This window comes from Lathamus discolor, chromosome 1 (assembly GCF_037157495.1).
Source record: "Lathamus discolor isolate bLatDis1 chromosome 1, bLatDis1.hap1, whole genome shotgun sequence".
Classification (NCBI taxonomy): domain Eukaryota; kingdom Metazoa; phylum Chordata; class Aves; order Psittaciformes; family Psittacidae; genus Lathamus; species Lathamus discolor.
In genome coordinates, this window is record NC_088884.1 from 82961123 (window position 1) to 82989122 (window position 28000).

Sequence of the window (28000 nt, forward strand, 5' to 3'; positions counted from 1 at the left end):
TCAAATTCACCACCTGTGAAAGATCATAGAAGTGCTGGTGTTTGCCTTCTTCTCTAGAGTTCTTCCTTTCTTCTCTAGATTGCAGAATTGTTTGGTGACTTTGTTAATCTACTGCAGGTGAGACTTTTTTGTTTTAATGAGAATGTGATATGGGAGGAGCTGCCTGTTGATCTCTTTCTGCTTTCTTGCTTGCTAGTAAGCCTTTGAAGGGGAGAGGAAGATTGTTCCTCCCAGAGAAATGCTAAGCATGTACAGGTTAGAGAAATTTTTGTGAGCTGGGTGTTACAAAGAACAAGATAAAGTAAGGAGCAGGGAGGTTAGAGAGTAAGAAAGTGAAGTGGAGCAGAAAGCTTCCTTGCAAGGGGGCTACAGCAATATTTTTGGAAGTGGTAGAAAGAAAGAAGCTCCCTTGAGCATCCAGAGGGTTGTTTCAGCTAGCAGCTGCTAATGAGACTGTTGGAAAAGTTCCAGTCTTCAAGATTACCATCCTTGGAGTACAGGTTGGTTTCAAACCCAAATCTTTCTGTTTAGTGTCTTGCCCTCCAGATGTTTTCTCTTTTTGAGGCTTCTCCTCTCCATTCCTTATTTTAGGTACACTCAAGAGCCAGTGTCAGAAATTCTAAGTGTTTGGTATTTGTTGATGTGCTTGCTTTTTAAAGAAGTTAGCAAGTTGCTCTTACTTTTCAAATTGTGGTAAAGTACGATTATATTTTCACATGGATCCAATGTTCCTTTTGTATTGAGTTGTGTAATCTCTTCAGGAGCTGTGATCTCTTTTCAGTTATGTAAAAAACCTGTGTGCAGACATATAGTAAAACTAAACCATTTATGCATCCAGATCAATGCATTGAATCCATGATCCATTGTGTTCTGCTTTGCTGTTTTGCTGAGTGGGCCTAGCTCAGGTTAGTGGTACAAGCAATGAAGTTCCTTTTCTAGAAATACCCACCTCTTTAAAACAAAAAACAGATAAAACCAAGAAGCAGTCCAGCAGAAACAACAAAATCCTCTCCCCATCCCTATTTGGGGTAAGCAAGCAAACAAAAACCACTAGAGTGATTTCACAGAATCACAGAATCACAGAATCCCAAGGGTTGGAAGGGACCTAAAAAGATCATCTAGTCCAACCCCCCTGCAAGAGCAGGGTATCCTACAGTACATCACACAGGAACTTGTCCAGGCGGGCCTTGAATATCTCCAGTGTAGGAGACTCCACAACCCCCCTGGGCAACCTGTTCCAGTGCTCTGTCACTCTTACAGTAAAGAAGTTCTTCCTGATGTTAACGTGGAACTTCCTATGTTCCAGTTTACACCCATTGCCCCTTGTCCTATCACTGGATATCACTGAAAAAAGCCTAGCTCCATCATCCTGACACCTACCCTTCACATATTTGTAAACATTGATGAGGTCACCCCTCAGTCTCCTCTTTTGCAAGCTAAAGAGACCCAGCTCCCTCAGCCTCTCCTCATAAGGGAGATGTTCCACTCCCTTAATCATCTTTGTGGCTCTGCGCTGGACTCCTTCAAGCAATTCCCTGTCCTTCTTGAACAGAGGGGCCCAGAACTGGACGCAATATTCCAGATGCGGCCTCACCAAGGCTGAGTAGAGGGGGAGGAGAACCTCTCTTGACCTACTAACCACTCCCTTTCTAATGCACCCTAAGATGCCATTTGCCTTCTTGGCCACAAGAGCACATTGCTGGCTCATGGTCATCCTCCTATCCACCAGGACCCCCAGGTCCCTTTCCCCTTCACTACTTTCCAGCAGGTCAACCCCCAACCTGTACTGGTACATGGGGTTGTTCTTCCCCAGATGCAAGACTCTACACTTGCCCTTGTTAAATTTCATCAAGTTTCTCCCCGCCCAACTCTCCAGCCTGTCCAGGTCACGCTGAATGGCAGCACAGTCCTCTGGTGTGTCAGCCACTCCTCCCAGTTTTGTGTCATCAGCAAACTTGCTGAGGGTGCACTCAGTTCCCTCATCCAGGTCATTGATGAAAATATTAAACAGCACCGGTCCCAGCACCGACCCCTGAGGAACTCCACTAGTCACAGACCTCCAGCTAGATTCTGCGCCATTGACCACAACTCTCTGCCTTCTTCCTTTCAACCAGTTCTCGATCCACCTCACTACTTGATCGTCAAGCCCACACTTCCTTAGCTTATCTATGAGGATGCTGTGGGAGACAGTATCAAATGCCTTACTGAAATCAAGAAAAACTACATCTACCGCTCTACCATCATCCCTCCACCTAGTCACTTCCTCATAGAAGGCTATAAGGTTGGTCATACATGACTTCCCCCTCATAAAACCATGTTGGCTGTTCTTAATGACCCCCTCATCCTTGATATGCCTAGTGATGGAGTCAAGAATAAGTTGTTCCATCATCTTTCCAGGGATGGAGGTAAGGCTGACCGGTCTATAATTACCCGGGTCCTCCTTCTTGCCCTTCTTATAGATTGGTGTGACCTTTGCCATCCGCCAATCCTCAGGCACCTCGCCCGTTTCCCACGACTTACCAAAGATGATGGAAAGTGGCCTAGCAATGACCTCCGCCAGCTCCCTCAGCACCCGTGGGTGCATTCCATCCGGACCCATCGATTTACAGATGTCCAGTTTGCATAGCTGATCCCTAACCCAATCCTCATCTACCAAAGCAAACTCCTCCTTTGTCCTGACTCCTTCTGGGGCTATAGAAATCCGGGGCCCTCGGGGAGAGTCTGCAGGAGTAAAGACAGAGGCAAAGAAGGCATTCAGCACCTCTGCCTTCTTTATATCCTCTGTCTCCAGGGTACCCACTTCGTTCAGCAGTGGGCCTATATTGCCTCTTGTTTTAGTTTTATTTGCTATGTATTTGAAGAAGCCCTTTCTATTGTCTTTAACCCAACTAGCAAGATTGAGTTCCAAGGAGGCCTTAGCTGTCCTAATTGCCTCCCTACATCCTCTAACAACTGTCCGATATTCCTCCCAAGCGGCCAGCCCCTCCTTCCATAATCCATAGATTCTCCTTTTCCACTTGAGTTTGCCCAGCAGCTCCTTGTTTAACCACGCCGGTCTCCTAGATCCCTTACTTGACTTCCTACTCATTGGGACGCTCCGATCCTGAGCTTGGAAGAAGCAGTCCTTGAATGCTAACCAACTATCTTGAGCCCCTTTACCGCCTAGTACACTTTCCCATGAGACTTCCCTTAGCAGTTGACTGAAGAGGCCAAAGTTGGCCCTTCGGAAATCCAGAACTGTGGCTTTGCTAGGTATTCTATTCCTCCCACACAGGATCCTAAACTCCACCATCTCATGGTCACTGCAGCCAAGGCTGCCATTGACCGTCACCACTTCGACCAAACCCTCCTTGTTGGCGAGTACTAAATCTAGCAGCGCTGCTCCCCTAGTTGGTACGTCCACCATTTGCATTAAGAAATTATCATCAATGCACTCTAGGAACCTCCTAGACTGTGAATGACTGGCTGTGTGAGTCTTCCAGCAAATATCGGGGTAGTTAAAGTCCCCCACGACGACTAAGGCATGTAGTCGCGAGGCTACTTCCAGTTGCCTGTAGAAAGCCTCATCAACTCCTTCGTCCTGATCAGGAGGTCTGTAATAGACCCCCACAACTGTATCACCCATGCCAGTCAGCCCCTTGATTCGTACCCACAGACATTCCACTTGCTCCTCATCCGACCCCGGACAGAACTCAATACATTCTAGTTGCTCTCTCACGTAAAGAGCAACTCCACCACCTCGCTTTGCTGACCTATCTTTCCTAAAAAGGACATAGCCATCCATGACCACATTCCAGTCATGTGAACTGTCCCACCATGTCTCTGTAATCGCCACTAGATCATAACCTTTAGCCCGCACACAGACTTCTAACTCCTCCTGTTTATTCCCCATGCTGCGTGCATTGGTGTACAGGCATTTCAGGGAGCCAGTCCTAGTACCCTTTTTCCCCTGCGGGACAGGGTCTAAAGAGCTATCCTTTCCCACAAGTGAAACAAGAGATTGATAGTCCTCCTTAGCCCGCCATCCTTCAATCCCTAGCATGTTCCTCTTGGGCTTGTCCCCAACAGGCCCAGTTAAATCCCCTCCCCCCTTCATAACTAGTTTAAAGCCCTGTCAATAAGCCCTGCTAACTCCTGCCCCAAAACCCTTTTTTTTCTCTGGGACTGGTGTATCCCGCCTGTCACCAGCAAACCAGGTGTCCCATACAGCAGCCCGTGACTGAAAAACCCAAACCCCTGCCTTTGGCACCAGTCACGTAGCCATACATTAACCTGCAGAGTCTTCTTATATATCCCTTCACCCTCGCTTGCAACAGGTATGGAGGCAAACACCACTTGCGCTCCAGACCCTTTAACCAGCCGTCCCAGGGCCCTGTAGTCTCTCTTCATCGCCCTTACGTTCCTCGTAATAATTTCGTCACTGCCAACCTGAAAAACCAGCAGTGGGTAGTAGTCAGACGGCTGCACCAGTTCAGAGAGCTTCTTTTTAACATCTCTAATCCGAGCCCCAGGCAGGCAGCAGACCTCCCTGTGGGGTGGATCCGGTCGACAAATGGGCCCTTCTGTTCCCCTCAGAAGGGAGTCACCCACCACAATTACTCTTCTTTTCTTCTTGGTTGGGGAAGTTCTGAGGCATGGGGGTGAGTGACTAGCCCTGGGTGACTCACTAGATAGATTTGCCTCACCATCTCCATTCACCTGGCCCTGAATTTCCAAGACCTCGTACCTGTTATTCAAGGGCAACTGGGAGGGAGGAAGGGATTGTGAGGGTTTTCGCTTACCTCTCCGAGGAGGAACCTCCCTCCATCCATCCTTGTCCATTAAGCTCTCTCCTTCTGTCTGGTGGTAGGAGGGAAGGGGATCCATAGCTTGTTGAACCACTTCCCTCTGCCCTTGCCTTAGGGTGCGGTTCCACCAATCTATTTCACTTTCACACTCTCTAATGGCTCTCAACCTTTCTACCTCCTCCCTCAGTTCAGCCACCTGCCTGAGCAGGTCATTTATTTGCTCACAGCGAACACAAGCAGTATCACTGGCTCCCTCCAATACAAGTGCCAGGCTCAGGCATTCGCTGCAGCCAGAGACCTGCACAGCTGCATGTCTGCAGGAAGGCTCAGTCTGGATACCCACATTAGTACTCACTACAGCTTTCGATCGTGTTGTAACCATGATCTATCTGGTCAATCAATCCGTCTACATCCCTCAGCACTCCTTCCCCCTCCTGTACTCCAGGCGAGTCCTCTCGATGAGGCGGTTGGAACGCTCCCCTGCCCGCTCGCCTGCCCGCGCGAACTGCCGCGCAAACTGCCTCGACGCTCTCTGTTTGCCGGCTCTGGTCGCCGCGCTCCCTGGGAAGGTTTTTTAGCCACTCCCAGCTGGTGCCACTCCTCCTGGCTCCGCCCCCTGTGAGTCAGCCCCTCGCGGGAGTTGAGCTTCCGAGTCCTGGGCAAGTCCTGTTGAGGACTTGAGGCTCCCTCCTCAGTGGCTCTTGTCGCTCTGAGGTGAGGCTCCTGGACGCTGATCTCTCCCCTCTCCGCTCCGGTGTTGCAGGCGTCCTCTCTCAAGCTACTCACCTCAGCAACTGATCGAGAGTGGCCCTTGATGGCCGGTTTGAATCTCAAGTAAATGGCATATTAACCTTAGCTCTGCCAAAGGTTCTTCTCCTTGGTAAAAGACCCCCAGCATACAACAGTGAGTTTATGGTTAAGAGGCAGCCTCCTAGCAGTATGTTTTTGTGCTTGAGCTTATTGACTCAGACTTTTCCCAGCCCTCAAAGATAATGTATATTAGTTAAATGTAAGTGAAGATGTTAAACTTGAGGTCTGTATTACAAAACTTACGTATGTCTTGTATGCTATTTATAGAATTTGAGAAGCCCTAAGGAGCTGGTTTAGGTGTCAAAAGATTTTATGCCTTAAGCTGTTCTGCAGAAAGCCCTTTTTTAGCAGTTTTTAATGAAGTTGAAAACTGCATGATGCAGTTCATCCTCGTATATGTGCCCTTAAACTTAGTATGTTTGTCAGGAAATGCTTATGAATAGGTACAATGAGGACAATATGGTTTCATGAGTTTCCTGATGAAATAATTTGGTTAAAAATTGCAGCAGGGGCACTAAATTAGTAAAGCTAAAGTATCATCATAGTTTAGGAGTGAAGATAGACATCCTCAAGTTTTCTGCAAGGGAGAGAATTAGAACTCAGAAGTTGGTGCCATTTTACTTTTCCATGAGTGTCATATCCCTCTTTCTCATGATACGTAGGTAGAGAGCTTGGATTTGTTATGTTGCTGATGTACAAATTACGGATAAACACCATTTATCTACACTTCTGTCTAACATTTTAGCAGTAATGTGTTCTTCCTGTACACTAAATAAATGAGTGTTCCTGTTTTTTAGTTTGCACCTGATTCAGGTCTTGGATACCTTCCAAACTCAGGTGAATACCATTCATACACTAGAATTTGAGAAAATGTGTATATATCACATATATGGAGATATGTGGGGGGATGAGAATCCAGGTGAGAAGGTTTACTGCATTAGTGAAAATCGTATAGTGATTACAAAAACCAAATAGTTAGGATTTAGGCCTGCTTGCATGTCACCTCATTTCCCAAAACCATCAAGAATATGTAGTTCTGCAGGGCTGCTTTTTAAGTTGTGAAAGATTAACTCTGCAAAACTGTCACTGTTTTATATAAGTGTCTAAATAAACAGGTAAAAGCTGAATCTTGCTGTCTTGAGAAAAGGGTTCTATGCCTCTCCATGTATATCTCCCTTGTGCATGATCTTTTTCAGTAATACCTATCAATACGTTCCGTACCATATGAATCAATGTAAATATTTTGTCATATATTATGGCTATTATGTATACCAGTTAATGTAGCATTTTCAATGTGTAATCTTGATATATAAAGTTGACTTAGGTTTAGTCAAGCAAAGCTATTTGTATCTTCCAGAAAGGCTTTCTGCCTTGGTTTTGAGATGGCCAGAAATGGAGATACTGAATTCTTATGTAAATTAGATTTTTCAAGTTAATACATCTACTTTACAGTTTTAAAATACTAATAATTATGCATTCTGACTTCAGCTTCTAGCAGTCAATTCTGATGAGGATTTTGGTGCACCTGCACTACCATGTCAGTTAAAATTGGGCATGCATTTTGAAGTAGGTTTGTTAATCCTTTATTTACTCCTGCTCTTCCTCTCCTCTCTGTGTCCTCTACCCCACCCTGCTCCCTGCATCAGAGAAAGTCCTGGAGCTGGGGAGCAGATTCCTTTAGAGTTAGCTTCTACCAGTGTATGTGTTCCAGGAGCAGGAGAGTAGCTAATGTGCTCCAGTTGTGAAGAGTCATTTGGGGCCAAGAAAGCAGGCTATGGCTGGTCTGAAATATCTCTTCCTTTACCTCCTTCCCCTTGCAAGACCCCCTGATGGGTGGTGGGCATGAGGTCTTTGGCACCCTACAGATGCTTTTGAGTGGGGCTGTGCTGCCTGTTAATGTAAACAAAGCCTTTGTTTAAAGTCAGCTTAGTAACTTCTGTCTGTGAAAGTGTTTACATAGTGTGTTGTAGCATGATGGTGATGAGGATCTCTTTTGCTAAAAGTGGGGGGTTTTTTGTTTGTGGTTTTTTTGTTCTTGTTTTTGTTTTTTGGTTTTCAGTTCATGGTTATTCTGAGAACAATTTTCTATTTCTTCAAAGTTATTTTAAAATAAGTCTTTAAATTCCTCTTAAAATAACTTTTTAAATATTTTATTTTTATTAAATATATTATTCTTTTATAAATACTTATCAGAATATCACAGGGAGCTAATTCTAATGTGATATGGAGATAAAGGATATTCAGTTTAGATCATGGAACAGTTTGGGTTAGAAAGGACTCTTTAAAGTCATCTAGTGCAACCATGCTGCCATGAGCAGGGTCTTCAACTAGATTAGATTGCCAAGAGCTCCATCCAGCCTGGCCTTGAATGCTTCTAGGGATGAGGCATTCACAAAATCTCTGGGCAACTTGTTCCAGTGTCTCACTATATTCTCATTGTGAAGAATTTCTTTCCAATATCTAATATAATAACCTCCCTTCTGTTAGTTTAAAGCCATTGCTGCTTGACTTGTCACTATGCCATTATTTCTTTGCTTTCTTGTAGGCCCCCTCTAGGCACTTGAAGGCTGCTGTAATGTCTCCCAAGAGCCTTCTCTTCTCTAGGCTGAACAACCCCAGCTCTCTCAGCCTGCCTTCATAGGAGAGGTGCTCCAGCCCCATGATCATCTTCATGGCTCTCTTCTGAATTCACTCCAATGGGTCCATGTTTCTTCCTGTGTTGGGGGTCCTAGAGCTGAATGCAGTGCTGCAGGTGGGGGTCTTACAAGAGCAGAGGGGCAGGATCACCTCCTTCAAAAACCTTCTGGTCAGACTCCTTTTGAAGCAGCCCAGCATATGGTTGGCTTTCTGGGCTGTGAGCACACACTGCCGGCTCATGTCCAGCTTTTCATCTATTTGTATAAATCCAGTCGTATATAAATCTAGTTATGTAAACCACAATGAAACCAGAACTACTTTTTCACTTCTTTGTGTAGGTCAATATAGCCTTTTTTGACAGGAATATAGTGACAATTATTTAAGTCTTAATTTATTGACCTCATTACCTTGTTTAGGATTAAAATTCAGCAGGGGAAGGTGGAATTTTTTAGTGCAAGTGTTATGCCCGCAACCAGGCTACTCTTTCGGAATGTAGGTAGACTTTTAGGTTTATTTCCATCATGAAAAATACAGTTTGTGCCCTGAATATATTAGATTTGTATCAGGTAGGCCAGAGAAATCATCTGCAAATATATTTCAAATATTCACTGGGGGTTATCTAAGTATACTAATTCTGAGGGTGTTTATTTCTTGTAGATGTTGTTTAACATATTCCTTAGTTACTAATGGACTGGAAAGTACTTCATCATCTTGTTGTGATACTAGCCTGTCATCTTGCTTCACTCCAAACATACAAGAAAAATGTACTGAATCTTTTGCCTTTTTTACTTCGTTAAAAGCATTTTGATCTTCACAAAGGACTTTGTCTATTGCTATGAATTCTTCTAGTTTTCCTCATTTAGTTCAGATTTGCCAGCCAAGTTATAGCAGCATAAGATTAACTATTAAGAGGCCAGTTAAGATATTTGTCTCCTCCTCAAGCTCCCAGTTAGCCTAAGACAATAACTTTAGAGTCAGATTTTAAAGGCATTTAAGTTACTACAGATTTGGGGCTTTATATATGCATATGTTTTTTTTTCTTTGCTTAAACTTATTGCAGTTTTCTGTTGCTTTTATTAAATAAAACCAACAGTATATTATTCTGAGGGGAGAAACCACAATCTTAAGAAACTGTTGAGACACTGACATGGACAACTTTGGTAAGAATTTATTGTATTTACCTAGAGCATAATTAAATAAAATTTGAGCTTGGTGTCATTGCAAATAGGAAAACAACAGTCCAAACTACTAGTGTTTGGGTTTGGTTGCTCAGGAGGTTTTTTGTTGCTGTACTGGATAGGAATTGAGCAGGCTACCTCGTTTGTCTGCCGATGTAGCTCTTAGATGTACATCTTGTATTCAGGTTACAGCTATTTAGATGTACGCTTGATGTGAAATTGATATTTCTCTTAGGTGTACACTTTAAAGTCTTGGGAGATTCTTCTTGACAACAGAACTCAAAATACTCATTCACCGAAGCTCTAATTTAGAGTAAAAATGTCTTGTTATTGGTAAGTATTTGAAAAATGGCTAGCAATCGCACTATCCTTTTTTAAAATCTTTAGAGAGAAGTGGTTTCATTTCAGTCTGTGTAGTTCCTGGTTTTGAATAAATGCTACAAACTGTGAGCTCATCCTATTTACAGCTGGCATTTCTTTCTCCAGTTAACAAAATTGCTTATGCCTCCTTTTAAATACAACTTGGCCACCTCCTGTGTATTGTTCTTTCGTGAAGAGTATTCTTGACTTCATTGACATTCAGTAATGTTGAGGTATGTTGCTAATTATTGCCAGCATGAATGCTTGCTTATAACTGCAATTTATCATGAATGCCTAAGATTTGTTAATGGGGTTTTTTTTTTAAGTTTTTTTTTTTTTTTTAAACGGTTTTTTAGTTGTTTGGGTTTTGGGTTTGTTGTTTGTTTTTTGGTTTTTTTTTTTTTGGTTTTTTTTTTTTTTTTGCCTTGGATCTTGAGGGTTTTAGTGTTTCTAAAGCTGCTGAATAACCTGCTGGTTTGAAAATAGCAGTTAATGCATACCACCTACTGGTAATAATTACATCAGAGCTTTTTGTTCCTTTTAGTGTGTTAATACTGTAGAGCTTATGAATTCTGTCCAGATGGAGAGCTCAGTTTTCCTTCAGTGCATCAAAGTTAAGAGGAGATTTCTACCAGAAAGACTGACTTTCTTATATACCAATCAAGTGGATATATTGCATCTAACCCCCAAAAAAGTTCCAAGACACAGTAAAAGCATTCTCTGGCAATACAGTGTCTACATAACCCACCTCTTAACATTACATAGGCAGTGAAGAGCTCTGAAACAGTTTTGCCAATGCTACAGCAGTGCAAAGGGGAAAAGTTGACTTCTCTAAACTAAATAGTGGCACTTTGCATGTGTGGTAGATAGATATCTGGCTATGGGCTTTTTATGAGCTGGCCTTTCTTATAGCTTAGCCTCAGGGCTGTGCTAGATCTGTTTTAGTTCAGTTTGTTCGTGCTTATTCCTGGAGCAGTTACTTAAAACTTGCTTTGCTCAAGTTGTGCTCTGTACTGTAGCTCTGCATTTCTCCTGGGATTGATTCCATTTTGGGGAGTGGCTCTGGAGTTCTGTGTCTGGAACTGATTGCTTGTAAGTTTGTGGGTCATAATTTCAGGCTTGGAAGCATTTTTTTTTTTTTTTTTTTTTTTTTTTGTAGTGGCAGAGAGTATTGAATTTTACACATATACACCCCACACATACCCCCATGTTTTTGGGTAGAGAATGTCCTGAGATGGAAGTAGCAGCAAATAGAAACATTGTAAGTTCTGTTAATAAAGAGTAACTGTGTGTTTTAATCTGTAGACACTGAAACAAATTCCTTGACTATTTATTTGTAACATTGCTCTTGGACTTTCATTGGAATAAAGTAGATTTCTCAAAGACTAACCAAAGGTATGGTTTGGAGAAACTTCACTCCAGTGTGTAGTTGCTGCTGGTAGTATGGTTAAGACTGTTACAGGTTTGACTCGCTCTGTTTTACAAAGTCCTCTTAATGCTATCCTTGAAGACCCTGGATCCTCAAGTACCTCCAGCTCAGCAGAGCATGAAGTGCTTGCTCTTAGCATTAGGCAGTGGAATGCTGGGACAATGTTCTTGTTATTTCAACATAAGGTCCGTGGAAGACCCAGGCCAAATGTTGTGTGGTATTGACGGGACCTGTCTGAATCAGAGGCTGTAGATGATGGGGAGCACAGATGGATGTGATCACTCCTAAGGGTGTCTGCTCTTAGCAACATTTGCTAATGTCTGCCGTTACAGCTGAATATAGTTTCAGTGCAAGTGGAACTGCTATGTGATGAGGCAGGTGGAGGTAATGGATATCCCATCAACAGGTCTTTTCTGTACCAACCTAAATGCCACATTATATACTGAAATAAGTTAGACTTAAAAATAAAAACAGTTATGTTAAATATTCACTTCTAGAGGAGAAGAAAGCAAGAAAGAAAATATTTGGGTAGGGCTTTATTCATCATTAAACTCTCAAATAATCCTATTACATGTTTTGGACTTGCTGCTAACTGCTGGATTCTTGATACTGCTAATTGAATTCAGGGCATAGGTTTTCAAAGAGCTTTAATTCTCATTATGTTGTCTGTATTTGAAGTTGTATGGGAGAGTCACTGAAATGTTCAAAGCAGAAAAGCATGTAAAAAAGGGAATTTTGAGTGACTAGACAGATTCAGAAAACAATTATGAAGAGGAAAGTTGCATCTGTATTCTGTAACTTCTTATCAGGACTGTGACTTTGAAAATGGCATTTCTACTGCCTGGCTGTGAAAGCAGCTTCTTTTTCCCACATGTGCTGATTAGAAAAAGAAGGGGTGGGATTTGCAGAGCAACCTCTGTGATATTTAAGCATATGTCTCCAATTAGTTTAAATACGTTAGTGTAAAAATGATGAGAAACTGCATGTTAATCTTGGGTTATGTGTTCCTTTGGAGAGGGATTTTTGGAGGGATGGAACTGTACAAGTGATGGAAATATTGAGTATCTGAAGCTGTGTAAAATGTTGAGAACTAGCTCCTGTCTAAAAGCCAAATGCTACTACTAGGATGAGTGACAGGAAACAAGAGACTGCCTACTAGCCGCCTAATCACTGCGTGCTATGGAGTTGCTGCCTGTGAGTTACAGTGTAGCTCGAGTACACCTAGACTCTGTATTGATGAGCTTCTACCCAGAAGGTCACAAGTGTGAAAGCCCTGGAGGAACTGCTACTGTTTGGTCTCCTGTAGAGAGATATAGGGCTCAGCTGTGAGGAGATTTGCAGAACCGAGCCATGTTGTTGTCAGTCACTTCTAAAAAGACATTTGGAATATTAGCCATCTGAGCTTGTCTCCGTTTAGAGAAAAGGTGGTTTTCTTCTGTTTTATCTAAATAAAAGGTAGAGCAAATAGCATGAGATACTTTTCTTCTTTAAGATACTTTGTGAATATTGGGAAGGAATGAGGGGTTTACTTTGTGCACACATTTCTAATTATCTTGGGAACTATAAGTTTATTTTGAGTCAGTTAAAATAGCTGTAGTACAATAATCTTTTTTTAAGTGAAAGCACAGTTGAGACTGAAGGTGGGGTATAAGTTGTGGCTTTTTTACAGTTATGTTGAGGTGTTTTTTGCATTTCGATGGTGGTATCCATTAGAACAGATGTCTTCCAGAGAGTACCTGCCCTCTGTGCAACTCAAAATAAAGTTGGATAAGCCTCTGTGCCTGTCTTGCTTCCAGAGCTGGCCATACAGTGTGTGTGCACAGGGAAGGAAATTGGGGTGAAGGGCTGGGAACTGATGTGCTAAGCACAGCACACACTTTCTGTGAGCTAGTGTCCCAAGCGCACACAGAGCTGATCCTATCCATTTTATGGATCAAGCATGCTCCCGAATGATTGTGGCACAAAAGTCATGCCAGAATTGCTTTTCCTCTCTTCTTCTTCCTCCTGTTCCAGCTGCAATTTGATGGATGGAGGAAAATGAAACACAACACTAAGTGATTTATTTAGGGTCACAGGCAACCAAAATATTTAAGCAGATTTATTGTTATCTTAAAGAAAACCCAAACCGCTGAAAACTGGACTAATTTTAGACTAGTCTGTCTGCTATTTTAATCCAATTCAGATTTCTCTAAGAAAAGAAGGCCTATGTTTTCCCAGAAATATGACCTTTATGTTTTGATATACTTGTGGTATCCGTAGAGGCTGAATGCAGACAAGTAAAGCAGTTAATACTGGCCTATGTTGATGTAAAACCCATAGCATCTTAGTAAGGAATAATTCATATGGCTAGGTGAAAAAGAGGTCAAAACTTGAGAATCTTGATCTCGGTGTTTTGAAGTGCTAAAGTAATTCTTGTTTTGCAGTTGCAGTAAAAGGTTCAGGAGAATATTAGTTTATGTAAGCTCAGCTTGACCAGGAAAAAAATATTCCCAGTTTTAAAAAAATTAATAAAAAAGAAATGGTGTGTGCTTCTGTTGCCACTTTGAAGTCATGCAAAGAAGTTAGTCTGTAGTTCACTTTAAGTTCCTGGGATAGGCAAAGGTGATCTTGGTGCTGTGGCTTGCTGCAGGGATGTGTGACAGGAAATGGAGCGAGGAGGCTGTAGGTCCCTTTGCCTAGACTGCCATCATCAGCTCTTCACACCAGTTAGCTCCAGGGCATGGAAGAGATTGTTGGCTGCTCTTCAGCATAAATTCTCTTGTGCCAGGAGGTGTTTTAGTCAGAGTTCTGAATACAGGCCTGGGCCCTGATAATTCAGGATTAGTTCCAGTGACAAAGTCTCTGGCATATGTGTGTGGGTCATCTTTTGGTGACAGAGATAAGGGGAAGAGGTGCTTTGCCTGGGTCAGGACATATGCCCAGGAGCTTTGCTAGGTGCTATGGAGAGTTGGTTTGGTTTTGTTTTGGTTTTTTTTTACCTCCAGCCACAGCCCGAGGAAGCAAGAGTCTAATTGAACTTCTTAATGCTGTTCAAGCAGAGACTGCCAACTCTGACATGCTGTACACAGCTCTGTAGGGAAGACTGAGATGAAGTGGTGCTGATCGCTTTTATTTCTTGCCCTGCTTGTACAGGTATTGCATTCAGAAGCTTTCTGTTTTCTTTGGAAACAGCCATTGTATGTGGTTTAATGTCATCAAACTTATATTAAAAAATAATAATAATAAAAAAGTAGTGCATTGTTTAGTTTGTCATTAAAAATGCTCTCAAACAGGGAAAAAAAACCCCAAACCACAAAACTTTTGCTGCTTTTGATGTCCTGCTGTTACTCCCCAGTGTTCATGTCTGACTTAAAGATTAATTAAAATAAATATCAAGTGCTACTGAAATAATTAATACATTATTTAATTTACATTCGATTGTAAGTGGAAGAATGTCTTACACTTCCCTTTAAAAAATCAGCATGGTTCCAGAAAGGAAGGAAGCAAGGGTGCTAATTACAATGTCTCTGTGAGACGTTACAATTCATGGATGAGAGTTGATCAGAAGATGCAGAGGAAGCAAAGCAAGCATTTTAATGTTTGATACTTCAGTGCTTCTAATCCCAAAGTTTGCTATTAGAATACATAGCAAACTTTGTAGTGCAGTTTGGTATTTCCTAAACTTTTCCATCTAGAAGCATTAGAGACATTTAGGATTGGATGTTGGTCCTGTGCTACTTTTGGCACTGAGGTAACATGGCTGGAGTTTCTCCCAACTTAGACTGGTTAATGTGAAATCAGAATTAGTTTCTGTAGCTTTTTACAAAATAGCCATATGTTTTGGAGCACTTTTCTTAACATATATGTTATGGCCAGCATTTAGGTACCTTTTCCTGTCACACAAGGGAAAAGAGCAGAAGTTTTGCCTTTGGTAGAAGCAACAAATACAGTGTGTTCAATGCGTGGTCATAATGTCTAGTGGTATTTACGTAACAATATGAAGATGTTAATGCGTCTCTGAACATACTTGTTAATGTGGAAAGCACTAGCATCCGTTAATGGAACAGTGACTAGAGGAAGGATAATAGTACTAGCATCTGTTAATGCAACAGTGACAAGAGGAAGGATAATAGAGAATTCTGTAAAAGGTCTGTGTATAAAGGTATTCTATTAATTGTGAAGCTGTCTTAAATATACAATAATGAGAACAGTTGTGCAGGGTCTGATTAAACATCTGTCTTGGAAGCCAGGAGAGGATGCCCAAGAGATCAGTGGAGGAGCAATAGAGCAATACAAGCATGTTATTTTTTTATCTTGGAGTCTCTGGGTCTCCAGCCCTGTGGCTTCTGAAACCAGAGGGTGTACTACCTTGTCTTTTCACTTAACCTTTGTGTTGACTCTCTCTTGCTTCTATTTCTCTAGTGTCTTACCATTCCTCCCGTTCCTTCGTGATACTGAAGCAGCAGTAGCAGAAGTACTGAGAATATAGTGGAAGAGTCTGGTTGCTCATTATTTCTTTTTTTTTTTTTTTTCCTACTAAATAGCAAAGAGCAAGCTGCAGTAAAAATCCAGCTCAGTTTTTGGCTGGTTAGTCTGTGCTCCACATGAGGAGTTGAGAGGCTTGAACATGTGCGCTGCTGTGAGTTGCTGGAGCTCAGAACAAGTCCTACAGTGAGAAGATGTAAGATTTTTAAGGGAGAGAGAGAACTGTAAATTTTTTTTAGATGTGTAGGGAGTTTCGTGGGAGCTATGGAAACTCTATGTTTCTGAAGCAGAGGCCTTTGCTGTTTGCTGCCAACCTTCAAATCCCTGTTTAATAGCATGGCAGGTTTACAGCTCCCATTGAAATGTTTTCACTGGATGATTTTGGTGGTTGGTTTGTATTTACCCTCCTCATCTTATTACTTGAAACTGTGAAAGTACTTTAAGGGGACCCCCCCCCCCCCCAAAAAAAAAAAAACCAAAAAAACAAAACAAAAACAAAACAAAAAAATACCAAGAAACAATCAAAGAGGGGAAGGCCAGGGGAATACCTGGGAAATATGAATTAAAATAGATAGTCCAGGAAAGTCTTACAAGTGCTGGAGTAAGGATTTTGTAACTGGAGATTTTGGGGTTCGTCCTGTAGGAGTAGTGCTGCATCTTCTGCTTTCTAGATGAGCCTAGGCAGAAGGTTTCAAACTCTCATCTCAAAAATAGCTTAAAGTACAGCAGTTAAATTCTATATCAGCATGACCCAGTGTCCTGTGCTAGTAGATAGCTTGTCTAATACAATCTGTATTAAATATAATTTATATTGAATATAAATTCATGTTACAGTTAATACAATAACATCTGACAGGAATTATTTTAAGATTATTGCTGTTGTATTTCCATAGAAAGCTTTCCTGGAAAAAATTATAAATATTTCATTTAATTGTTGATGTCATCCACCTGGACTTCTGCAAAGCATTTGACACTGTCCCACATGACAGAGACATCCTTGTCTCTAAACCGGGAGAGACATCAATTTGATAGGTGGACCACTTGGTGGATAAAGAACTGGCTAGATGGCTGCACGCAAAGAGTTGTGGTCAATGGCTCCATGTCCGGCTGGAGACCAGTAATGAGTGGTGTCCCTCAGGGATCGGTCTTGGGACTAGTCTTGTTGAACATCTTTGTCAGTGACATGGACAGTGGGATTGACTGCACCCTCAGCAAGTTTGCTGATGACACCAAGCTGTGTGGTTCGGTCGATATGCTGAAGGGAAGGAATGCCATCCAGAGGGACCTTGACACCCTTGTAAGGTGGGCTGATGACAACCTTATGAAGTTCAACCACGACAAGTGCAAGGTCCTACACCTGGGTCGGAGCAATCCCAGGCACAGCTACAGATTGGGCAGAGAAGAAATTCAGAGCAGCTCTGTGGAGAAGGACTTGGGGGTGTTGGTTGATGAGAAAATGAGCATGAGCCAGTAGTGTGCACTTGCAGCTCAGAAAGCCAACCGTATCCTAGGCTGCATCAAAAGGAGAGTGACCAGGAGGTCGAAGGAGGTGATCTGCCCCTCTCCTCTGTTCTCATGAGACCTCACCTGGAGTATTGTGTGCAGTTCTGGTGTCCTCAACATAGAAAGGACGTGGAACTGTTGGAACAAGTCCAGAGGAGGGCCATGAGGATGATCAGGAAACTGGAGCAACTCCTGTATGAAGATAGGCTGAGGAAGTTGGGGCTGTTCAGCCTGGAGAAAGAAGGCTGCTTGGAGACCTCATAGGCTCCTTGAAAACCTAGACAAAACTCAAGGAACCCTCAGTATTACCCAGTCTCACTTTTGCTGCCTTTTCACCACTATTCCCAGTCACTAATGCTGGTTTTCTTTGCATACTATGTCTTTTAGAATGCATCCACACTAAACACTTATGCCTGGACGGGAGGCAGATACACTTAAAAATTTATGACCCTTGTTCACAGTTAAGAATTTTCGGTAGCAAAGACAGGCTGTTCTTCATTTTACCTGTTAAATGGCAAAAAGTGTCAGGAGGGGCATATGTGTGTTACAAACTTTTTGTCTGTTCTTAGCATCTCTGATTGCTTTTCTGATAAAGACTGAAATGTGCAAGGTCCTACAGCTGTGTTGGCAGGCACAGCTACAGGCTGGGCAGAGAAGAGATTCAGAGCAGCCCTGCGGAGAAGGACTTGGGGGTGCTGGTCAATGGGAAACTTAACGTGAGCCAGCTTCAGTGTGTGCTTGCAGCCCAAAAAGCCAACCATATCCTGGGCTGCATCAAAAGGAGCGTGACCAGCAGGTTGAAGGAGGTGATCCTGTCCCTCTACTCTGCTCTTGTGAGACCTCACCTGGAGTATTGTGTGCAGTTCTGGTGTCCTCAACATAAAAGGGACATGGAACTGCTGGAACAAGTCCAGAGGAGGGCCATGAGGATGATCAGGAAACCGGAGCACTTCCCGTATGAAGACAGGCTGAGGAAGTTGGGGCTGTTCAGCCTGGAGGAGAGAAGGCTGCGTGGAGATCTCATAGCAGCCTTCTAGTATCTGAAGGGGGCCTATAGGGATGCTGGAGATGGACTATTCATTAGGGACTGTAGTGACAGGACAAGGGGTAATGGGTTAAAACTTAAACAGGGGAAGTTTAGACTGGGTATAAGGAGGAAGTTCTTTCCTGTTAGGGTGATGAGGCACTGGAATGGGTTGCCCAGGGAAGCTGTGAATGCTTCATCCCTGGCGATGTTCAAGGCCAGGTTGGACAGAGCCTTGGGTGACAAGGTTTAGTGTGAGGTGTCCCTACCCATGGCAGGTGGGTTGGAGCTAGATGATCTTAAGGTCCTTTCCAACCCTAACTATTCTATGAACTTAAAAAAAACCCCAAAGAACAACAAACACAACACCTCAGACTAAACCACCAATACAAATCAGCATTTCCTTGTAACTGTGATCTGCATTTAATAAATCTTGTTCCCTCCCCATTCCCCATAATTCAATACTCTAAAATGGTGCGATTCAAGTGAAAATACAGTCGTGTTTGTGGTGTAGGCATCTAACAAATTATCTCAGCAGATATAAGCAACTACAGAAGTTCAGTAAAGTGTGTGTCTGTAAATTGTGATGGTCATTAATGCACTGACTGCCCTGTCCTGGGTTTTGAGTTACTGGCTAGGCTTAAACCATGACATGTCCTGAACCCTGAGCTCTTGTAACTGTTGGTTTGTTACTTAAATCTAGGCATGTAAGCATTAAGTACTCATTTTACTTTCAGTGCATGTTTTTATCACATACCTCTCTTCCATTATAAACATTATCTTTTCATTTTAGTTGCCGAGCTTTTTTTTGAGGCAGGAACGTTTGTGCATTTCCTAAGTATAGAACAAGCTAACATCTTAATTATGGCTTGGAAGAATTGAGGCGATGCATTCATTGTTTCTGATAAATAGGTATGTCATTTTACAGGGACTCTACAGTGTGTGTGTATAGCATTCATGCTCAGGAAAAATATTCTCTTAAAAGGGTTGGTTTGGTTTATTTTACTTAGTTGTTGGTTTGTTTGTGATTTATTTTGGTTTGTTTTTTTTTTTTTTTTTAATTTGGATTAAAATTTTTTCCTAGGGAAAAAGTGAGGAACACAACAACAACAAAGAAAAAAATGTTTAATTTGATAATGCTGATTACTATTGGTTTTTGACCTAAAGACTCATTAACCTTTGTCCCCCAAAGCTTATCTAAATAATCCATGATTTATACTGGGAGTGGAAGAGCAGAGGATGTAGATTTTTGAACTCTGTTGGAAGATCACTGGCTCTCCATTTAGAACGGACTTGACCTTTCTCAGGCCCAGGTCCTGGGCTCAGTGTTCACCAGACTTTCTCAATGGCTTTTTTTTTTTTTTTTTCTTTAGGAGGAAGTCAGCACTTGTCTGGCTTGAGAATGTTTCTAACATAGTTTTTTAGCTTGTAAAACGAATACCTTCAGAAAACAGGATGTTTTAGCTGAATGTCACAGAAAGAAAATGTTCTGCTCCATAGATAATTTTGTGGAATATGCATTGTTTCTTGCATTCTGGAGGAAAGATGGATGATGCTGGTGCTCGTGAGACTTCTTTGAAATTATTTCACTCCATGCTTGCATTGTGAAGAAAGGCAGAATAGCAAGATAAAATGCAGTGGAATATTTCTCTTCTGTCAGTTTTATAGTACTAAATATCTGTCTTTACAGGCAGCAGCATAGCTGACAATTCCATTTCTTGAAGAGAAATGAACATATCCATGGTCACTTTCGTTAGTTAGATGTATGTATGTAATACATACACCATGCAGTTAATGGAATTTGTTATATAATTTAATGTTTTATCTTCACTTTCTTTAAAAATTGGTTCAAATTAGGTAGCGAAGATTAGTATGTTAGAGGGTATTTGTGCCTGTTCATTTCTCTAATGAAAATTTACAATGAATTTTCAGAAATGGAGAGCATCATAGGTTTTAAAATGGAAATTTGTGTCAGGAACAAATACCAACTCTCTTCAAATCCTCTAAAGACAGACAAAACAAAATTCAGGAGTCAGTTATGCAAACAAGAGATTCTTATCTGAAGACTGAATTCAGTTCTGTGCACAATTTAGAGGAAATTTGGGAATTACAGATGTATCAGAAACATACATTGTTAGTTTATTGCTATGAATAATATAAATGATTGCAAGATTAAAAAAAAAAAAAGAGCAAGTATCAAACTGACCATCTAAGGAAATAAATTCAGGCAGATTAGCCCTCACTGCATTAAATGTTGAACATTTTCAAATTTCAAAACAAGTTGTAAGAAAAGTGTTCTTGGAAATAAGCATTTTCTGTTAGGAAGTGTTAAGGAAATAAACCTTCACTCTAAAAATTTAGATGGTGCCAGATGCTTCATGATTGGGTTTTGTTTGCGTCTTCTGTGATGTTAATCACAATTTTGAGTTGTAAATATTTTGACCACTTGCAGCTGTAAAGAAATGCTGGATCAAGCTACTACAAGTGACCCTCAAGCCATCTACAGCACAGCTGAAAATGGGTGAAGTAACCCATCTGCCTGAATAGCCTAAATAGCAATTGATTACATATATTCAAGTGCTTCCTTTTGGGGCAATTTCCAGGCTGAGATGCTCCAAGATCTTTTTAGAAATGCTGCACACTTGAATGTTGCAACTGAATGCCTGTAAACTGAAAAAAAAAAAAAATAAAAAAATAATAAAAAATGTGCAAGGGATAGCTGAGATGCATCTTGCCTGAACTTGTGATTCTGCTTTGTATGTTCCTGTAGTGAAAGCAGAGGTGGGATTCTGTGTGTGTCCAGTGAACATGAGAGTGTATTTTTGTTGGCATGCCAGGATTCCCATCCTAAACTGTCTGTCTCTTTCACTTGACTGAAGGAAGTCTAGACAACTAGATCAGACCAGGATGTAGTTGTCTGAAGCTAGCTCAGCTGAGTCCTATTTTTTATGCCTAACTTGAGCTACTTAAAAGTGTGTAGCTCCAGAGTTGTTCTTTGATGTGTTTTAAATGTTTCCTTAGAATGGCTTACCATTGTCATAAGGATTCACTCAGATTAGTGAATAAAGGTAGTAGTTTTTTAAATTATTATTTTTTTATAAATCTGTTCAAAATTAAAGCTCTGAAATTTCACGAAAAAATGGCTTCTCCCATTGGCCTTGATTCTCCCCATTCCACCCCCCCGCCCTTTTCTTTTTTCCTCCAGACAGAGGAGCTTAGCAGACAACTGCCATGTTGTGTTCATGAATGATTTCATTAAATAAGCAGATGAGTAACTGTTTGTAGTGTGAGACTTTGGGAGTTGAGGTTACAGGAAGAAATGCCAGGAAGTTCAGAAGAGCTTGTTCTTGTCAGATGAGATGGTGCCAAGGTTTCTGCCACAGAAGGAGATGCAGAGAGGAGCTCTTGCTGGAATTAGCCTTAAGAAATGTCCTTGTTGAGGAAAAATTCCTCCTCTTATCTAAATGTTTGAACTTTGTTGGTTAAGCAGTGTTTGGTTTTCAGTGTAGGATTGGATTTAAGGATTTTTCAACCTGTAAACAATTAAAGTGTCTGCTATTTCCATTAACAAAAGAAAGGGTGTGTGATTGCAGGTCTGCAAGCATAAAGCTGGATATTGGAAAGCTGATGTATCTCTTGTTCTTCATGCTATGGATCTTTGCTAATGCTGCTTTGAAATTTGTAGATGAAAAACACAGCAATGTAAATGGATTATTACTTTGATTTGTCATAACAACAGTAAGACTTCAGAGAAGCTGAGCACTGCTCAAAATGTTTCACTGAGAAAGCATATCAGAAGTCTTTTCTTCGTCCCTGCAGTGCACCTCTCTGGTGTTTCTTGGTTGCACTGATGCAAGTTCTTGCCAGGCACAGAGATAATACATCTGTAGTCCTTCAGTGTCCTGGGTTCAGCTGTAAGTTTTTTTTCTCCTTCTCAGTGCCTGGCCCAGTGCTGTGTCTGAGAGCAACGCTGATTAACACACCAATGTTTTAGTTGTTGCTAAGTAATGATTACTCTGATCAAGGACTTCTCAGTCTCTCTGCCATTGAGGTGGGGCACAAAAAGCCAAGAGGAAGCAGAGACAGGACACCTGACTCAAACTAGCCGAAGAGGTATTCCAAACCACAGCACGTCATGCTCTGTATATAAACTGGGGGGAGTTACCTGGAAGGCCCAACCTCTGCTTGGGTCAGGCTGCGTATCGGTCAGTGGGTGGTGGGCAATTACATTGTGCATCACTTGTGTTGTCTGAGATTTCATTTCTTCTCTTGTTGTTTCCTATTATTATTGTTGGTGGTATTCTTTTTGTTCTCACTATTTTTTTGTTTTGGTTATGAAACTGTTCTTATCTCAGTCTGTGGGGTTTGCATTTTTCAGTTCTCCCCATCCTGCCTTGGGGGTGGGGAAGTGGGGAGTGGGGAGAGCGAATGGCTGCAAGGCCGGGGGTTACTAGCTGGGGTTAAACCACAACAAACAAGCTCTCTAATTGCTTGGAACATTAATAAAATTCAACAACAGCATAGTTTTGTAGTTTAATTAAAAAAAAAAAAATAGTTCACCCGTACAGAATTAAAATCCACAAATTCTTGAAAGTATAGTTGAAATTTATTATAATTACAGCAGAAGAGCTTCCCAATTAAAACAGCGATTTTTATTTTTTGCTGAGAGCAGTTTTAAGCCACCGAGTTGGTACTGTCATCCAGTAGAGCAAACTGACAAGGATATAATTTCACTAGCTTCAATTATCTTTCTCTGTTGCAAGAAAGAAATTCATTGTTGGTGTAGAGAAGACATTATTGTTTCCCCAAAGAAGATTTAAATTTAGTGCTTATTCCTTTAAGTCGAAGTTGTGCACATACTGACCAAAACCATGTGAATTGATACAACCAGAAAACAGACACAACAGGACTAGTTTCACTTCTTGAATTAGGATCTACTTGCACTCTGTGCTGAATGTGAGCATGCAAAATATCCTGTGGAAGGCAGCTGAGGTAATCTGTGCTCTTGTCTTCTCCAAGTGCACTGGGAGAACTTCTTGTAAGTTGGCATTTTAACAAAGTTAACTGTTTAAGTTTTTGACTGTTGTTGTGATAGTTGTAACCAGGTTCTCGATGGCAACTCTTACATTTCTCTACCATGAAAATCTGCCATTCCAAGTCTTTGAACTGACCTGCATGTTAGTTTACATCTCTAGGAACCTTGAATACCAACCATTACATTTTTCATAACACCCAACCTTCCTTTGCTGTAGGTTAGAGAAGGAGAAGAAGGAGCTCGCTGTAGGAAATGTTGTCTTTGTATTTCTTGCTGTGTATTAAGTTGGATGTGAATCAACTTAATTGTGTAGATGTTGTATAATTACTAAAGTGAGCATTAACCATGACTTATGGCTGGGAGATTGCTCTGTTTCATTGTCGATGTTGGAAAACAGTTGTCATGGGGATTATTGGGTTTGCTCTTCTTGATGGATGAATTATTAATTCTTAGCTCGGGACCATTAAAGTACAAGGAAAAAGATTTCAACCTGGAATCTTCAACTCATTACAAATGGGTTGCCACAATTTAATTTTTCAGTGTTATTTAATAGGCTGAAAAAGTTGTGATCTGTCTCCTATGAGACTGAATGTTAGCCTCATATAGAAGGACATGAGCACATGACACTGAAGACCTATGTAATTTTTATTAACACTGGAGTTCTATTCTGATGGGCACGTGGTACCTATGGTCCCCACAGTCAGTGGGGGAAGAAGTAGTAAATTTATAATAGAATTCTTAACCGGGAGTCTGAGTATGGAGCTGTTCCAGGTAACCAGGAGGAAATGCGAAGCCTGATGATTTCGGGTAAATCCCCATTCAAGGACTCATATGGACCCATACTTCCAGCTGGAAATGGAGGTAATATTCCTTCTTTCTAATATTGTCTTGTACAGTCCTTTCTAAGTCCTTTCCTCTTCCAGAGGATGCAAACCCATACCAGTTTCTTCACAGAAGAAGGTCCCATCTTCTAACCTAACACTGTGGAAGAACTCGGAAGGTTGCACTGAGCAATTGCTGCGCTGAATACCTGAAACACTTCTTGCAATACAAAGAAATAAATCCTCCTTCCAGAGAAGTAACTGGTAGGATAGAGAGATTCTTCCTTTTCTAACCCTGTGACTCTTTAATTATTCCATGTACAGTGGCACAGCACAGCTTGAAAAGCAGGCTGAAGGCTAGGTCCTTGGTCTCTGTGTTTGTCAGGAGTAACTTAACATTGATTAAAATTTATCGGCAATTTTCTTCTCTTAGGTCAAATTCCAAACTCAATTGGAATTTTCCACATTCAGATTATGTTCTTTAATGACTGTCTTGAAGTTGCTGTAGTACACCTTATTTTCCCAATCATGCATAAGCAAATGTGGAGGGTATGTTTTTCCTCATAGAGATCTGATTCACTCTATCTCTGATTAATGTGCTGTATGTATAGCAGATTTAAAATTCAGGGAAGAAAATTTGCCTATCTTACATATGCCTACAGTTCTTGGGGAAAAAGGTGATAAGATGCTCAAGTTAGCAGTACTGAGGTAGTTCGAAGTATTTGCAGGCAAACTTTGGGTCCAGTGATATTACCTGGTGGGAACAAAAATACCCCTCCCTAGGTCCCTATAGAGAAATCTAATGCTTGCTTAAATTCAATGTCTCACTATAAAATTAACTGTTCCTTAAGTTTTGGTGACTAGAAGGAAAAAAAAGCCTAATTGAAATTTCCTACACAATATCCTATTTCTTTGAGGTTTTGTTAATATGTAACTTCATGTTTTTTCCTGATAATGACCAGAACACCAGTACCTGACAGTTAGCAAAAGGCAATACTCAGTTATTTTGTCTCCGTGTGTGTGTGAAATGCCTTTGCTTGCCAAATCATTGACAAAGAGTGTACTTTTGTGATCTTTATATTTTAGAATCTTGAGTTGGTTCGATTGAACTAATGTGGTTTTTTGGGGTTTTTTTGTTTTTTTGTTTTTTGGTTTTTTTTTTTTTCTGGGGGTGTTATATTTTTATAGCAAAGCTATGTTTTTAGTGAGCATAATTTATAATAATACAGGGTACCTCATCTTAATTCTGGAAAGTTGTCCCTTTCCAACAGGAACATTCCAGCACTATATCATAATCTCCCAATTTTTTGCTTCACAATTTTAACTGCCAGAATTATTTGGACTCTGATGTCTTCATTTGCCAGGTGCTGTTGCTGTCCTTCTGTGCCTGGAGATGAAGGTAGCTTTCAGGTCCCTGCATCTTCATCACCATCTCTGGTCCACCCTCACTTGCCTATTTGTTGTGATTGATTGATCTGCTTCCAAAACAGCAAGTCATGAATGGCAGTGAAAAACAAGTTTTCCGTGTGTACATCTCTACTGCTTCTACTAGCTGAGGTATTAATCTTGAAACCAAGAAACATTACACCAGAAGCAAGATGCTGGTGACACTAAACAGCACATTTTTTTTTTTTTTTTTCAGAAAGCATTGAAGTTTTGTCCACTTCAGTACAGAATTCCAGATCTTCTTGGTCTGCATGACAAATGTAACCTATAATAGCTAGGTCAAGGACCTACTGGAAGAAGAGTATTCATCTTTCAGAAATTATGAATTTCATAGCATTGTCTTTTAGTTTTGTGTCTAGTTTTATACTGTTTCAGCAGAGATATAAAGAAACTAGAAAGTAATTGTTTTAGAGAACATAGGTTCTGTTCTTCTTGGAATAATGTTGTTGCACTTTTTCCTGCTAAGTCAGTAATTTTAAAGAGAGCAGCTTTTAACTAACGTCTTGCATTCTACAGTGTTCCTCTGATCATTCCTTAGTTTCTGAGTGTTTATGGGTTTGGTTTCAGTTTGTTTGGGTTTTTGGTGTAATTATTATTATTACTACTTTTATTTTTGAAAATAATATGTTTGTTGCAACTTAAGGTATGTTTGTGCCTAATGTACCAAGACCTTGATGAAATGTAATGTGACACATTTGCTCAGTTGTGATTTCCATAAACAGAAAATCCATTTCTGGAGTGCATCAGACTTTGGAGCAGTCTTAGCTATGTACAGGGTGCCAAGTTAAACAAACTTCTCCAAAGAAGTACTTTTTGGTCTGTATGGGAGTGCAAGCAATATCTTTGTCTTTGCTTCATTATCACATATCTATCTATCTTCTGTTTGCCTTCTCCCCAACTGCAGTGCAGAATCAGAGATTTTTTTCAGTGTGTTATACACCTCAGGCATGCTTTCTTTGAGTTTTGTTCCCCAAATGTTTTGAGTTTTTTCAGCTTTGCCTTTGTTTTCCTTTTTTTTTTTTTTTTTTAAAGGTACAATCATTAGGAATGATAATTTATGAAGTGAGCCAAGTCTAGCAGTTTATGTCTTCAGACAAACCTGGTTTTAAAATATTTCCTTAATAAAAACAGGGAGAAAGAATTTGGAAAAAGAGCAAAAATTAAATGAAAGGGCATTATGGCCTTTATCTTAATTTTTTTTTTTTTTTGAGTTTTTTGGTTTTGGGTTTCTTTTTTTTTATTTAATTTTTATTATGAGTCTGAAGGTTTTAAATTAAATTAAAGTACTTCTGTAAATACATGTTTGTAAAATTGGTTTAATACAGGCACACAAAGCAGAGAACTTGAGGGAGGATATTGTTGGGGAGTCTTAAATCGGTCTTGCACCAAATCTAAATGAGCAATATTGTATTTCTGTGAAAAATATTGTCCTGGGGTATGTAAAGTAGGAGTATAAACTGAAAACCAAGTGGTGTATTGTAGACGTTTTAGCTGGATCATTATGTCCACCTTTAGGTGCTCTGTAAGTAGGACTTGCTGAAGACACAGCAGAGAGTACATGAGCAGAGTTCTATTGGAATATCGAATGGGCCTCAAGAAGGCTGGTTAGCTTTGAGGAGGCTGCTGAAGGAGGACAAAACAGTGTTCACCTATGCAAATAGCTGCTGGAGAAGAGAGCAAGAATAGTCTGTATGCCGGATGGAACAGAAGATAATAGATATTGCAGTAAAGATGAATTTAGAATAGAATCGTAGAGTCACAATAGTTTGGGTTGGGAGGGACCTTAAAGATCATCTAGTTCCAATCCCACTGCTATGGGCAGTGACACCCTCCACTAGACCAGGTTGCTCAAAGCCCTGTCCAACCTGGCCTTGAACACTGCCAGGGATGGGGCATTAAGAGATCTTGTAAGAATTTTATTTAGAAAAAATGAAACTACAAAGCCCCAAACCATAAACAACAAAACCCCGTCATCGTTTGATCTGATGCCCTGAAAAAAGTGATACCTTTAAGAACAAGTTAAACAAATACCAATCAAGAATTGCATGAGATTAATTGATCCGTTGCTAGTCCAAGCAATGTATTAGATTATCTTCTAGGGTCCCTTTCAGAATTCTGATTTTATGATGATGAATTTCTGGTACAAACCATTGATTTTCAAATAGGGAAATAAAAATAAGATGGGACCACATCAACTGGTGCTAAAAAAATATTATCACCTAAATGTTAAGGGGAACTTAAGTTTAGTGTCGTGTTTTCAGTGTTTGATTTCCATGAACCTGTGAATGAGTGAATTTTAGTAGGATAAATGTTCACAGGAAATAAAATTTATGTTTTCACACAGACCTCTTTCAGAAATCAAATCTTCAGTTTGCATCCATGTTCTACATAATGGCAGCATGTAAACAGTAAAAGCAGTGGCCTGGTAACTTTTTCTGCCAAATAACCAGTAAAATGCATCTTGACTTTTGGCTGTCAAATAAACATAATCACTTACTTGTAAATT

At 40.7% G+C, this 28000-nt stretch overlaps 1 long non-coding RNA gene across 1 annotated transcript; it reads left to right on the forward strand.

Annotated features, from left to right (window-relative positions):
* Positions 1 to 205: 205 nt before the first annotated feature.
* LOC136007231 (uncharacterized) lies at positions 206 to 26268 on the forward strand. The gene is made up of 5 exons (XR_010609539.1): positions 206 to 500; positions 23999 to 24088; positions 24182 to 24312; positions 25413 to 25605; positions 25691 to 26268. It is a non-coding gene; the product is annotated as an uncharacterized LOC136007231 (long non-coding RNA).
* Positions 26269 to 28000: the final 1732 nt, after the last annotated feature.